The 13,213-nt window shown below is 40.3% G+C and overlaps 1 protein-coding gene across 6 annotated transcripts in view; it reads right to left on the reverse strand.

Annotated features, from left to right (window-relative positions):
* The window catches only part of LOC131675125 (trithorax group protein osa), a 1,031,961-nt gene that overhangs the window by 278,261 nt on the left and 740,487 nt on the right, over positions 1-13,213 (reverse strand). The gene's annotated exons all lie outside the window — the stretch shown is intronic.

The raw sequence follows: 13,213 nt of genomic DNA on the forward strand, positions 1-13,213 counted from the left end.
CCGATCTTCAAATACGGCGCACTGCGCAGCGCATATGTCGCGATCCTGCCTTAAGTGCAATTTCATACTGCGCCGCACGTGCGATACTCTTTTGTGCAGTACGTGTAACGGTCTCTATCACGTAGACTGTGTTTCTCCCAGCATCAGACCGAAGTCCAAATCTACGTCGGATTTCGTCTGCCGTCTTCATTCGAACACGTGTGGTGACGAGCCTCGCGCTGTTTGCGTTACAACCGCTCTCGCTGAGGCCACGTCCCCCTCGCAGCTGAGTGGCTCTAAGAAACGCTTGGCCTCCCCGCTGCAGCCGACCGACGCGCGATTTTCGAAACCTCGCTGCTCGTCTTCTCCATCTCTCCTAGTGGAACGTCGTAGTAGTAGCCCTCTCCCAGCTTTTCTCGCCCCTCCGCGGTCCAAATCTCACTAAAGATACGGCATTCTTCGCTAACCACGAAGTCACCGCACCCAACGACATGTCAGACAACGTCCCTCCACCGTGGTTCTCTGCCTACATAGCTGAACAGCGTGCGTCCCGCAGTGAGGATGCCGCTCTCGCCTCCGAACGACACCAGATGCTCGTAGGACACAACGAGAAAAAAACCAGGGACGACGCCGCCAGTGATAAAATAGCTGAATTTGTAGACGAGGCCGAAGTGATGGTTCGTGGTCTTCCGCATGATTTCAAAGGCACCTGCTATGACGCCGCCAAGTTTCTCATGTCATCGTTAATATACTACTATTATCATATAGCCATTGTAATACTTGAATCGCTTGTATATCACACAACCATACAGGGTCATACCCTATAGTTTAATAAAGTTAATATCAATATCAATATCTCAATATCTCTCTCTCTCTCTCTCTCTCTCTCTCTCTCTCTCTCTCTCTCTCTCTTAGTGAGTAGTGGCACACTGGTTTTTGAGGCTCTCTTCTTCTGTTAATATTTCCTTTAATCTTGCTACTTCCTCGAGCGGCATACTTTTGCAGACTAGTTCATCCAGCTGGCCTCTGCGCTTCCTGCTAAAAGTTCTTGGTTTTTAGTCAAATTTTTGGCCAATGGATAAATTATTCGCTCCCCTAGTTATAACATAACCTTCACCAAATCACCAACTTTAACGAGTTTTCGAGCTACACACCTCTGCCAACAACGCTAACAATACAGCCTCCACACCAGGACCACTCACTACACTCTATACATTTCACACTACACACCTTACTGATTGCAACACATCTAAACTTTTGTTGCTGAGTACCTGTCAACAATTTTATCGTTACTCTACACATTATAATCTACTCGGAGAGACTCTTCACTGCCGGTGCTATTTTTTGCTGTACTACTTCTCATCACTTGAATTGTCTCGCGTTTTAGTTATCGCGACGGCTATTCCATTTTATTTTTATTTTTATTTTACTTTATCTTGTTTTGTTTTCTTTAATTTTAATTTTTGTTGTGTATCTAGCCCTATCTACACGCTAGACAATTTTAATTTTAATTTTAATTTTATTTTATCGACAATGTCAATTCGTGTTCTTTACTATAATTAATTTTAATTTTATTTTAATGTAATTCCTGCGTTCGTTTTCATCAATCATTGTTTTTTTCGTTTTGTTTTAGTGTAATAGTCGTTTTAGGTTAACTTGCGAATCCCTTTTCCGCCTCCTGTAAATGGCATCACTTTACTCCCGAATCTCCCGCCAATTTCGATCTTTAACAAACAGAGTTGGTGCCACTGAGGCGCCAATTTTCAAATTTTTCAATTTCTGACTTTTCTGAGCTCCTGTTTATGACTGGTCAGTGACTCAAATTTTCGCGCGAAATTTGAACATTTCAATTTGCCGTATCAATCTGTCCTCTACAAATTACCTCTTGTATTACAGTTTTCTTGTGAAGTTTTGAGACCCGAAGAAGAGAAATGGATAAAATTTGACACAATCTGTGAATTTTTATTATTTGTTATAATTGTTCTTAATTTTCCAAACTACTCACTTTTATCAAATGGTCTTGTCTTTATGTGCCGAGTGTGGTGAAGCACTGAGTTTCCGGGGTAGCAATATCTCGCAGTGCAAAACTTATGCTAGATCAACGCTGTACTAACATAACTTCAAACCTGATCTCGCGATCTTTATTTGCCGTACCTGTTCTTATGAGTCTGCGTTCTCGGCTAACCCTCATCAAACCGGTGGCGCGTTTTTACCATCACCTCCTTCCACTCAAATCGACTCTGCTCCAGCTGGCACCTCTTCTCTCGTCGAAACCTCAGGCCGAAAGAGACAAGCGTCACCTTACGAGCTTTTCCCGTCCAAGACGTTAAAAGTGGAATCCTTGAACTCTGCCTGATCGGCTGTTCTTCCCACTGTTTCTTCCCCCAGTGCTGACCAAATCCTCTTGCTCGATAGTATGGTTCCTATCATGGGCGACCAATCGCCAGCATGGTTTTCCGGTTTCGTAAATAACGAATTTACCGAGTTTCGCAATGAGATTAGAGCCACCTAGACTTCTATCCTAACCAAAGTCGATCGTGTTGCCGACGATGTGATGAGTCTTAAGACTGCAACGGGCCTGAAGGGTCGTCCCCGAGCTCCTTATTCTGGGCCTTCCGCAAGAATTCCAGGGCTCATTGGAAAATGCTGCCGGTATGCTTTTTGAAGCGATTGGCTATCCAAACGCTCGGGGTCGCATAACGGCCACCAGGAAATAGACTGTCACTTGCACACGTCCAAACCCGACCGAGACTTCCCTGCGGGGTCAGACGCACGCTACTACGTCCGCTTTCGTCGTGCGCATCGACTCAACGGTGGTGCATGACATTATTTTGGAGCGTTCTGGGAAGCTCGCTGGGAATACGGCGAGGGACGTCTTTGAGTGTGGTTTTGGTAATCTCATCTTCATCCACCAGCTGTTACCTCAGCCAATCCACAATCTATTTGTGAAGGCGCTTGCACGTAGTTGCGAGCTGGGTTTCGCACACCCTTTCGTCTAGGGCATGGTCATAAAAACACGCGTTCCACTCCTATCCCCATAATATCGAAGAGCGACCTTGATAGCTGTACGCCTTTGCCTCCCGGTCAGCTTTCTGTTCCGTCTGCTCAGTGCTCTAGTGCCATGTCAGTGGTTCGCACCCTGATCGGCACTCGAAGACACGCGCCGCTCAACCTCAACTTCGCGTCCCAGGTTGTCAAACAGCGATCCACTGTCGTCATCCCAAAAACTCTGCTCCGTAACTTAACACAACCGACGGTTGTTTTAGCCTAACAGTGTATTTTTCTAGCTCAGCTATCTGAAGCGGTGACAAATCCATTTCCTCCAGTTTCTGGTCCATGATGCCAGCTAACCCAGGACCATACCCCACCCTCTGCTTTCTTTGTTGTCGGCCACATTAATACTCTTACTAATTACTCTTCTCGAAGCACAAGCCCATTCTACTTATTTTGACGTCATGGCCATTACTGAAACCTTCCTCTCACCGACATCTCTGACTCACACCTCTCTCCTCGATTTCAATTTTTTCAGGCTTGACTGAATTGGAGAGCGGGGTGGCGGGGTGGCCCTGTACGGCAGATCTCACCTTAAATTTAGCTTTCTAGACACTTTAGATCCAGTCTTTGAATACACCTGAATTCATCCTTGGCAAAATGAAGTCCTACAAGACCAAGCTTTTGATGGCGGTGGTATACAGACGTCCTTCTGCATGATCTCCCACACATTTCTTCAACTGCCTGGCCACTTACCTTCCCATGTACGGAAATGTCATTATTACCGCCGATTTTAACGCCGACCTGAGTTCTAGTTCTCTGCCTGATGCTCGAGCTTTCAGATCTCTCGTTGACTTACACACATCGTATCTACTGATCCCATACATCTCTGTCTTGACATAAATTCCTCTTCCCATACTACACTTGACCTTGTCATAGTGAAAGACCCAAATGCCATCCAAATTTTTGGAAAATCCGATACTCCCTTTATTGTTGGCCATGATTTTATCACGCGCACCTATCGTTTTAGCACAAATAAGCACGTCACCAGATTCATTAGGTCCCGCGGTTTCAATCGGGTGGACGAAGCGGCCCTGAATGAGACCCTTAGCAGTTTTCTTCCATGTGTGGTCGACAAATCTCCAGTACGATCGGAGCGCTCTTCGGATCCGCCGATGGATGCTGACTTTCATTCCCTTGACGACTCGGTGCACTCTCTTACTGAAGTCCTCATAAAGTCCTTCGATGCGATATCCCTTCTCAGGAGCATCAAGCTATCTTCAAGGCGTAAACCTTGGGTAAATCCGAGCATTTTCCTCCGGCTCGGTCAGTGACGTCGCTGGGTATCGAAGACTTCGAAATGATGTCTCAAATGCCCTCGACTCAGCAAAAAACTCCAAGCATCTCAAGCAATCCAAGTGTCTCAAGCAGGCTGTCCTCCGCAAGAACCAGTAAGGCCAGATGGAGCGAGTTACGAAACCTTGGTATCACCAAGCGCGCTCTTCCATCCCCGTGTCGATTTCTTCCCCCAGCCGCACTAAATACCCACTTTACCAACATTATCCTTCAACAACATCAGACTTTTTTGACGCCCTTTTAGCACGTACCTTTAATGTTCCTCACACCTACTCTCCACTCCAATTTCGTGAAGTTACTAGTCAGGAGGTTATGGATGCACTAAACTCGTCCTCATTCAGAACATTTGGTCCCGATGGTTTGTCTGTCAAGATGCTCAAACTCGTCTCTTCTACATGTCTCTCGTCTCTCACGCATCTTGTCAACAAATCATTATCGTATGGCATTTTTCCAACCTCTTGGAAACGGTCTCTAATCATTCCTCTTGCCAAAGTACCTTCACCCGCTCTTTTATCGAAATCAGATCGATAGCAAAGTTATTCGAGGTATCAAAGGTGCTTGAGAGGCTTGTTCATGCTCAATTATCGTCCTATCTAGACCGCTGTAAGCTGCGTGATCCACGGCAGGCCGATTTCGTGAGGTTTCACAGTACTCAGACTGCACTCCTGGGCATCCTTGATGACATCCGCAGGGCTATTGAGGAACGTAAAATTATAATCCTTGTCCTGCTGGATTTTTCTAAGGCTCTCGACGTTATCCCCCATGGTCGTCTGGTGGTCAAGCTCAGGGACCCGTGCCTGTCTGATACAGTCTTGAACTAGTTTTTTAGCTATTTGACTGACAGGTTTCAGGCCGTTGTGGAGGTATCGGAATGGCTCAGGGCTGCTACTGGAGTGCCGTAGGGTAGTATCCTGGAACCACTGCTATTTGCAATATATATTTCGGACCTGCCTTCTGTTTTCTCCTTCATGAATTACATGCTGTATGCCAACGATACGCAGGTTTACCTCCACTGTCATCCTAGCAGCCTTGTGGAGGCATTGGGGAGGGTGCAGCTTGATGCCCAAGCTATAGCGGACTGGGCCCTAAGAAACGGCATCTCTCTGAACCTTACCAAGACTAAGGTCATAATACTGAGCAGCGAATAGTACGTTAGGACTATAAACTTGAATGAGATCGCGAAAATCACCATTAACGAGGTTCCACTCGATTATGTAATAAAAATAATAAAAACAATTAAGTAATAAAAATAATAAAAACAATTAAGTAATAAAAATAATAAAAACAATTAAAAAAAATAATAAAAAATAATAAATAACAAACACGCGATGGCACCTATTTTACAAGACGGACTGAAAGAAAGAGATGTAAAAGGGAAGCGCCATGCATTTGGCTAAAAACAGCCAAGTTTAATTAGCTACTTAATAAACCAAAGGTCGAATAATAATAATACCACCAGCGCTCGTAACCTGGGCGTGATACTGACTTCCACACAAAATTGGACCGAACATATCAGAAGCGTGACGAAGAGGGCATATGGCTCTCTGGTTTCACTCCGCTTCCGCGGGAAATCTCTTTCGACTACCCTTAGAAAAGTTCTTGTCGAGCAGCTCATTTTTTCACATTTGACTACCTCTCAGTGGTCTGCATGTAGCTCGATAGAGAGCGCTCGTCTAAGCTTCAAGTTGCACAAAACGCCTGCGTACGCTTCGTAATAGGATGGATCCCATATATACCTTCACTATCCTTAAACAGCCACATCAGCCATCATAGATTAGCCCTAGGCTGGCTATCATTTACACCGAATAGGTATAGAGCCCTCGCCGTTCTGGCCTACTCTGTAGTGTCTAGGAAATCGCCTCACTATCTAGCTAAAAACCTGTCTGTCCTGCTTGATAGTGTCATTATCCGGCGCTCGGGTCGCCACCCGCCGTCGGCGTTTGAATAGAAGGCCCCTCGAACTGAGGCATGGAACCATTCCTTTGCTATCCTTGCTCAGAGAATACTCAACTCACTGAGCGTGACCCTGTTCTCCATCGATCGGATCCCTGACTTCAAGGATTGGACCCGTGATCTATTCTTAAACTACGAGGCTAGAGCATGGATTGAGAGGGCGACTCGCGAAAAGTTAATGCCAGTGTCGGCACTGTCCGATTACACTCGCATTCCAAACAAGATCAATTCAGACGCGTTCTCGTGTATTCGCAAAAGTCAAAACAGGAAACACAACCATTGTACTTGCACGTGTTGACGGAACGGCGTGGTCGCGAACAATACTATTCAGTCGTAATTACCTCACGAACAGCGAAGCTGAAGGACATCGAACAAAAAATAAAGCCAAGTCGCAAAGGCAAAACGGAACGGTATCAGCTTACTAATTGACAAGTGTCCGGTGTGCGGCACTTTGCGTGCCGCGTGTCTCTCTCTGTCTCTGTCTCAGTCTCTCTCGATTCGTCCTCTATTAGCATTCTTCCCCAGTTACCTTTTCGGCTGTTATACATGGGAAGAACAGGTACATGATTGTATTATTATAATAAATGTTTTGTATAGGTATTCACGCATGCGGGGAGAGAGGGCTACAACGAGGGATCATTCGTTATAAACTTTAACTTTAATAATCTTAATTATTAATTTTCTTAAAACTTTAACAAAACGAAAACGCAGTCTTTTGCCGCTGACATCCTTTAAATTCAATAGAAACAATGTAGTTTATAAACTAATATAGAATAAAAATTATGAGCACCGAAACGGATCTGTAAAAATCCAAAACAAGTTCGATTTTAATAAAATTTTATTGTTTCTTTGAGAGGGTATGCTTGTACGAGGTCTGCTCAAAAAGTATCCAACTTACCTCGATTTTTCGGCGCTTGATTTATTCTTCGTCGTCCGAGGGTTGGTATCCTTCAAAATAGTCCCCATTTGATTGAATAAAACGTTCATATCGATGTTTTCACTTATGAAAGTACGAAGTGTGTCCAAAAAATACCCGGAATTTTTAAATTTCGCGGGTCTGGAGAGTCCGATTGTCAAAATTTATTTTTATTGTGTTGGTATACATGCCCCTGAAGTATGATAAAATTTTCAGCTATATTCACTGTTTACTTTGTCTGCGGTAGTCGCTAAGGTTTGACGTGTTTTTATGAGCTCGGCGATTTTCGTTTTTTAAAAGAAATGGATCAAAGAATTTGTATTAAATTTTGCGTAAAAAATGAAATAAAGTGTAACAAAGTGTGTGAAATGTTACAAAAAGCCTATGGTGAGTCTGCTATGAATAAAACAAGTGTTTACGAGTGGTATAAGCGTTTCCAAGATGGCCACGAAGACGTTGAAGGTGACGAACGCTCCGGTCGACCCAGAACGTCAACAATCGATGAAAATATGAAAAAAGTGGAAAAAATGGTTCTGAATGATCGCCGAATCACAATTAGAGAAGTTACTGATATAGTTGGCATATAAATTGGCTCATGTCATAACATTTTTTTAAATGTTTTGAGCATGAAACGGGTGGCAGCAAAATTCATTCCAAAACTGCTAAACTTTAACCAAAAAAAAATCACATGAACATCGCTCAGGAGCTGTTAAACGACGTCAACGACGATCCAAGTTTGCTAGAAAGGGTCATAACTGGTGATGAAACATGGGTGTACGGTTATGATGTCGAAACCAAAGCACAATCGTCCACCTGGAAGCATTCAACGTCACCAAGAGCGAAAAAAGCACGTCAAGTTCGATCAAATGTGAAGGTTTTGCTTACAGTTTTCTTTGACTGCAGGGGCGTGGCGCATCATGAGTTCTTATTACAAGGTCGTACGGTTAATAAGGAGTATTACCTTGAAGTTATGCGACGTTTGCGTGAAGCAATCCGAAAAAAACGCTCCGATTTATGGAAAAACAATTCATGGCTTTTGCATCACGATAACGCACCTGCTCACTCGTCGTTGCTTGTTCGTAATTTTTTGGCCAAAAACAATATCGTAGTCGTGCCCCAACCTCAATATTCACTAGATATGGCTCCGTGTGACTTTTTCCTGTTCCCAAAGTTGAAGAGACCCATGAAAGGACGGCGTTTTTCCTCGATTGAAGAAATAAAGGCCGAATCGCTGAGAGTGCTCAAGGACATACCAAAAAGTGAATATCAAGAGTGTTTCGAAGATTGGAAAAAACGCTGGCATAAGTATATTATATCTGGGGGGGGGGGATTACTTTGAAGGGGACCACATTGATGTAAACGAATAAATAAATATTGTTTTGGAAAAACGATAATTCCGGGTACTTTTTGAACACACCTCGTACTCTTGAAAGTTAGACTTCGGACTCGCCCTTAGTACATTCGTCGCATTAGTTTCAACAGTCTGATTATCGTCGAATCGATATCCCTTAAGTGGAATTTTCAATCGAGGAAACAGCCAAAAGTTGCAGGGAGCTATATCGTGACTATATGAAGTCTGGCGAAGCTGCGCAATCCTGTGTTTCAAAATAGTACTGCTGCACAAGATTTGATACGTGCTCTGGAGCATTGTCGTGATGAAGAAGCCAGTCAACCGGTTTCCTAAAATTGCGCTCGTTTTCTGTTGATTATATCAGGCAATCTTTTCAAAATTTCAACATAGTACTCTTTGTTGATTGTTTGGCCGGTAGGAACATATTCGTGGTGCACAATACCCTTATAATCGAAAAAAACAGACTAAAACCAGGATCATTGTCAACAAATGTGCGGCCACTTTTGAGCCGCCTATAGCACTCTTTTATTTCTATTTTGCTCTTACACTCATCTTTAAAAGTCTTTTACAATATTTCAATAATTTTCATACAACATTTACTGAGATTAAAGTAAAATTTTATGCAAATTTGCTGTTCGGTTCGTTCTGCTATTTTTAGCAATAAACGAATTGTGACGAACGCAAAAAAGTCGTCATAAACGAATACACGTTACGTGGAACTACTGATGAGAAGGTTAGGAGTTGCTGGTCGCGTTTATTCTTCAGAGGTCGCATGAGTCTCTCCGCGCAAAGATATAAACATAAATCGAATACTTTTGGAACAGATGTTGTAAAATATGAGGATCGGCAAGCAAAGAGAACAGAACGGCATCTCCTAGTAATAATATATATGTGTGAGTGTGTGTACATGTGCATTTTATAACAAAAATCTTTTATAGACTGTAGCAAGCATTTTTTATGAAATCGTTAAACGATCTTAACCTCAATGCTGTCATGTAACAGTCTCCAGTGTGGCCAACTGACTGAAGAATCCTTTACATTTAAATCACTCTTACTTCTACTATAAATTTTCTATTGTATTAGTGTGCGGGGAACTTAAACAACGTATGCTTCGCGTTATTATTTTTTTGACATAAAAATGGTAATTACTATTGCACTGACTAAATATGTCTTGAAACAAACGTAGTCGCTAAGTCTCTGAGTCAGTCGGTATATCATCTCAGCGTATTCCAGTAGAACTCACTCTTTAATCTTCGGTATGTGAATATACCTTCGTTGCCCATTCTTTGAAGAATACAATTTATCCCGTCGTGTTTCGAAAAGCATCTTCGTTGTTACTGCTTGTATGCGTTTCCCCCAGGCTCAGTTAACTCTCCCTATATTCATTGATGTTCCTTTTACTCACTCCGTATTTCTTGCCTCTCAAGAGTTAGTAGCCATATGGAAGATACCCTTCACATTAATCATGTTTATTGACACAATGCTATTGGCTTATTATAGGCAGGTTTATCTTTTACTACATCGCAAACATGTGCTTTTTGATTATTACTGACAAAAATACAGTTACACACATTAAAGCCTCGTCAAGGTGTATTGACTCTACAACTATTAACCCATTAATACCCAAGCCGAATCTGGTAGAGATAGCCTTGAAATAACTATTGAGTTCATGTTATAGCTCAAAAATAATTTACACGTGTTTTTTCTTTTTGCATTTCCAATTGTTTATAAAAAAATATTTAAACAAATTGACAAAATTTTTAGTTTTTTGAAAAACTATTTACGGCAGTCGGTTCTACGGGAAAAACCAAGGCGAAAACCTCTGTAGCGTTTTTTCATTAGACTCGATTTTGTTGGTGTAATTTCGTTATAAACAATTTGAAACTGAGAAGTGATGCTGACCTCGTTGTATCCCAAGCCGAATCTAGTCGAGATAGCCTTGAAATAACTATTGAGTTCATGTTATAGCTCAAAAATAATTTACACGTGTTTTTTCTTTTTGCATTTCCAATTGTTTATAAAAACTTATTTAAACAAATTGACAAAAGTTTTAGTTTTTTGAAAAACTATTTACCGCAATCGATTCTACGGGAAAAACCAAGGCGAAAACCTCTGTAGCGTTTTTTCATTAGACTCGATTTTGTTGGTGTAATTTCGTTATAAACAATTTGAAACTGAGAAGTGATGCTGACCTCGTTGTATCCCAAGCCGAATCTAGTCGAGATAGCCTTGAAATAACTATTGAGTTCATGTTATAGCTCAAAAATAATTTACACGTGTTTTTTCTTTTTGCATTTCCAATTGTTTATAAAAACTTATTTAAACAAATTGACAAAAGTTTTAGTTTTTTGAAAAACTATTTACCGCAATCGATTCTACGGGAAAAACCAAGGCGAAAACCTCTTTAGCCTTTTATTATACAATTGTAATTAGAAATCATAAAGCCGTTTTCATCATTTGAATTTTACGAACCGAATGTGAACTAAAAATAACTTGAAAAAGATTTTCCACGGTTGTACTGAAATAATCACACCATCAGTAGAAATTCCTCATAATTTTATAATTCTTTCTAATTTTCATTCCTATCTTCATTTCGAATGTAAATCGACTAAATAGTTCGGTGTCATATACTATTTCGACGATAGCTTGTCACTCAGTGAAATAGAAGACCATTCTATTATATTGAATAAATTACTGATTTTGTTCTTTTTATATACTTCAATATAAAACTGTAATACCATGACGAGGCGAAGAATTGCTGATTTGAATGAGATGGTTGACGGTGATGATAGATGGTGACCATCATGTTGATATTGCATTTCTTCCAACAGAGCATGAGAGCTCAGATGAAGGTTCAAGTAATGAAGAAGAAGAATATACTTCACTTCGGCCGCTTCTTACAGGATCGTATGAACATATAAAGAGTTCTTATACTAGTGACCAGAAGTTACTAGAACCGAATCATAAGTATGATTGGTGTGATAATGCTTTGAATTATGACGATCTTCCAGATGATGACTATGATCTTTCATCTATTTCATCATTTTACTCAAAAAGTTCTTTGAAATTGTTTGAACTCTTTTTTTCTCAATCAATGAAAAACTTTATTATAGAAGCTACTTCCGAAAACCACTTTGAATTGACCAATGATGATTTAGACCGATTCATCGTGATCATTATGATTACTATAGTCAATTCTAGGAAAAAGCAGTCTGACTATTGGTCCAACAAACGACTTTTGCAGTGTCCAATAATAAAAGAACTTGTGCCAAGGGATAAATTTGTAAAAATAAAAAAAAACATTATGTTTTATAAACTTCAAGACAAAGATGAAAAAGATAAAGTCTGGAAAGTCAGATATTTATTTGAATTATTTAGGGAAAATTGAATGAGATATGGATTTTTTGATTATAATTTGTCAATTGACGAAGTTATGGTCAAATATTTTGGAAGATTCAGCATCAAGCAATGCATTAGGAAGAAACCTATAAGATTTGGGATAAAGCTATGGGCGCACTATGTTCTTCAGATGGATATATATATGATTTAGATATATATACGGGCAAGTTTGGTACTGAATCTGAAAATCCTTTAGCTTCTGTTTGTTTGGGATCGACATTGGTTATCAAATTACTTCAAAGGTTCCTGGAGACGGTTAAAAATGAAAATCTGGCAAAATATCATTTGTTTTTTGATAACTTCTTTACATCTCCAGATCTCATGATTCACTTAAGAAATATTGGATTATCGGGTACAGGAACTGTTCGTCAAAATCGCTTCAAAGCAAAAATCGATATGTCAAAGAAAGCTGATAGAGGAACCACTATCTCAGTTCATGAAGCCAATTCAAAACCGAATTACATAACGGTGATGGACTTAGAACCTGTATCAGTTCTCTCAGCTAAATACGGAGATGAACCGAAAGTTGAAATGAAAAGATGGCATAATAAAACTAAACAAAACACTCTCTTTCCTCAAGCTTTCTCAATGTATAATAGGCACATGGGTGGAGTAGACTTACACGACCAGCATTGTAATGCACTTATGCCTACAATCCGAAGCAAAAAATGGATGTGGTGTCTCTTCATGAGACTTATTCAAGCTTCATTAGCTAATGCTACTGTTATTTACAATAAACTCCATCCAGATAAGAAGAAAGGTTTAAAAGATATTGTGGAGGAAGTTTGTTAATATTATATTCAAAAACTCGAAAATACTCATCGATCCAAACGACAGAAAAAAGTTAAAACTCCGACAGAGGAACATCAGATAAAGATTGGGAAACGTAGAAAGTGTGACAACGAAAATTGTTCAGTATTGACTGAATATTGTTCTTCAAAATGTGATATTTATTTTTGTAAAACTTACAGAGAAAATCATTCGTAATTGTTTTTAAGGATCTGTTTTGAAAAAAGTGTTCTTTTACCCATAATGATTAACAAAAACAGTTGGGTCGAAAAAAATAATGTTAGAGAGGTTTTTGTCAGCATCAGTTCTCAGTTTCAAATTGTTTATAACGAATATACACCAACAAAATCGAGTCTGACAAGAAAATCTTACAGAGGTATTCGCCTTGGTTTTTCCCGTAGAATCGATTGCGGTAAATAGTTTTTCAAAAAACTAAAAATTTTGTCAATTTGTTTAAATAAGTTTTTATAAACAATTGG

Source organism: Phymastichus coffea, unplaced genomic scaffold (assembly GCF_024137745.1).
Source record: "Phymastichus coffea isolate CEN01 unplaced genomic scaffold, Cenicafe_Pcof_1.1 PCOF00016, whole genome shotgun sequence".
NCBI lineage: Eukaryota > Metazoa > Arthropoda > Insecta > Hymenoptera > Eulophidae > Phymastichus > Phymastichus coffea.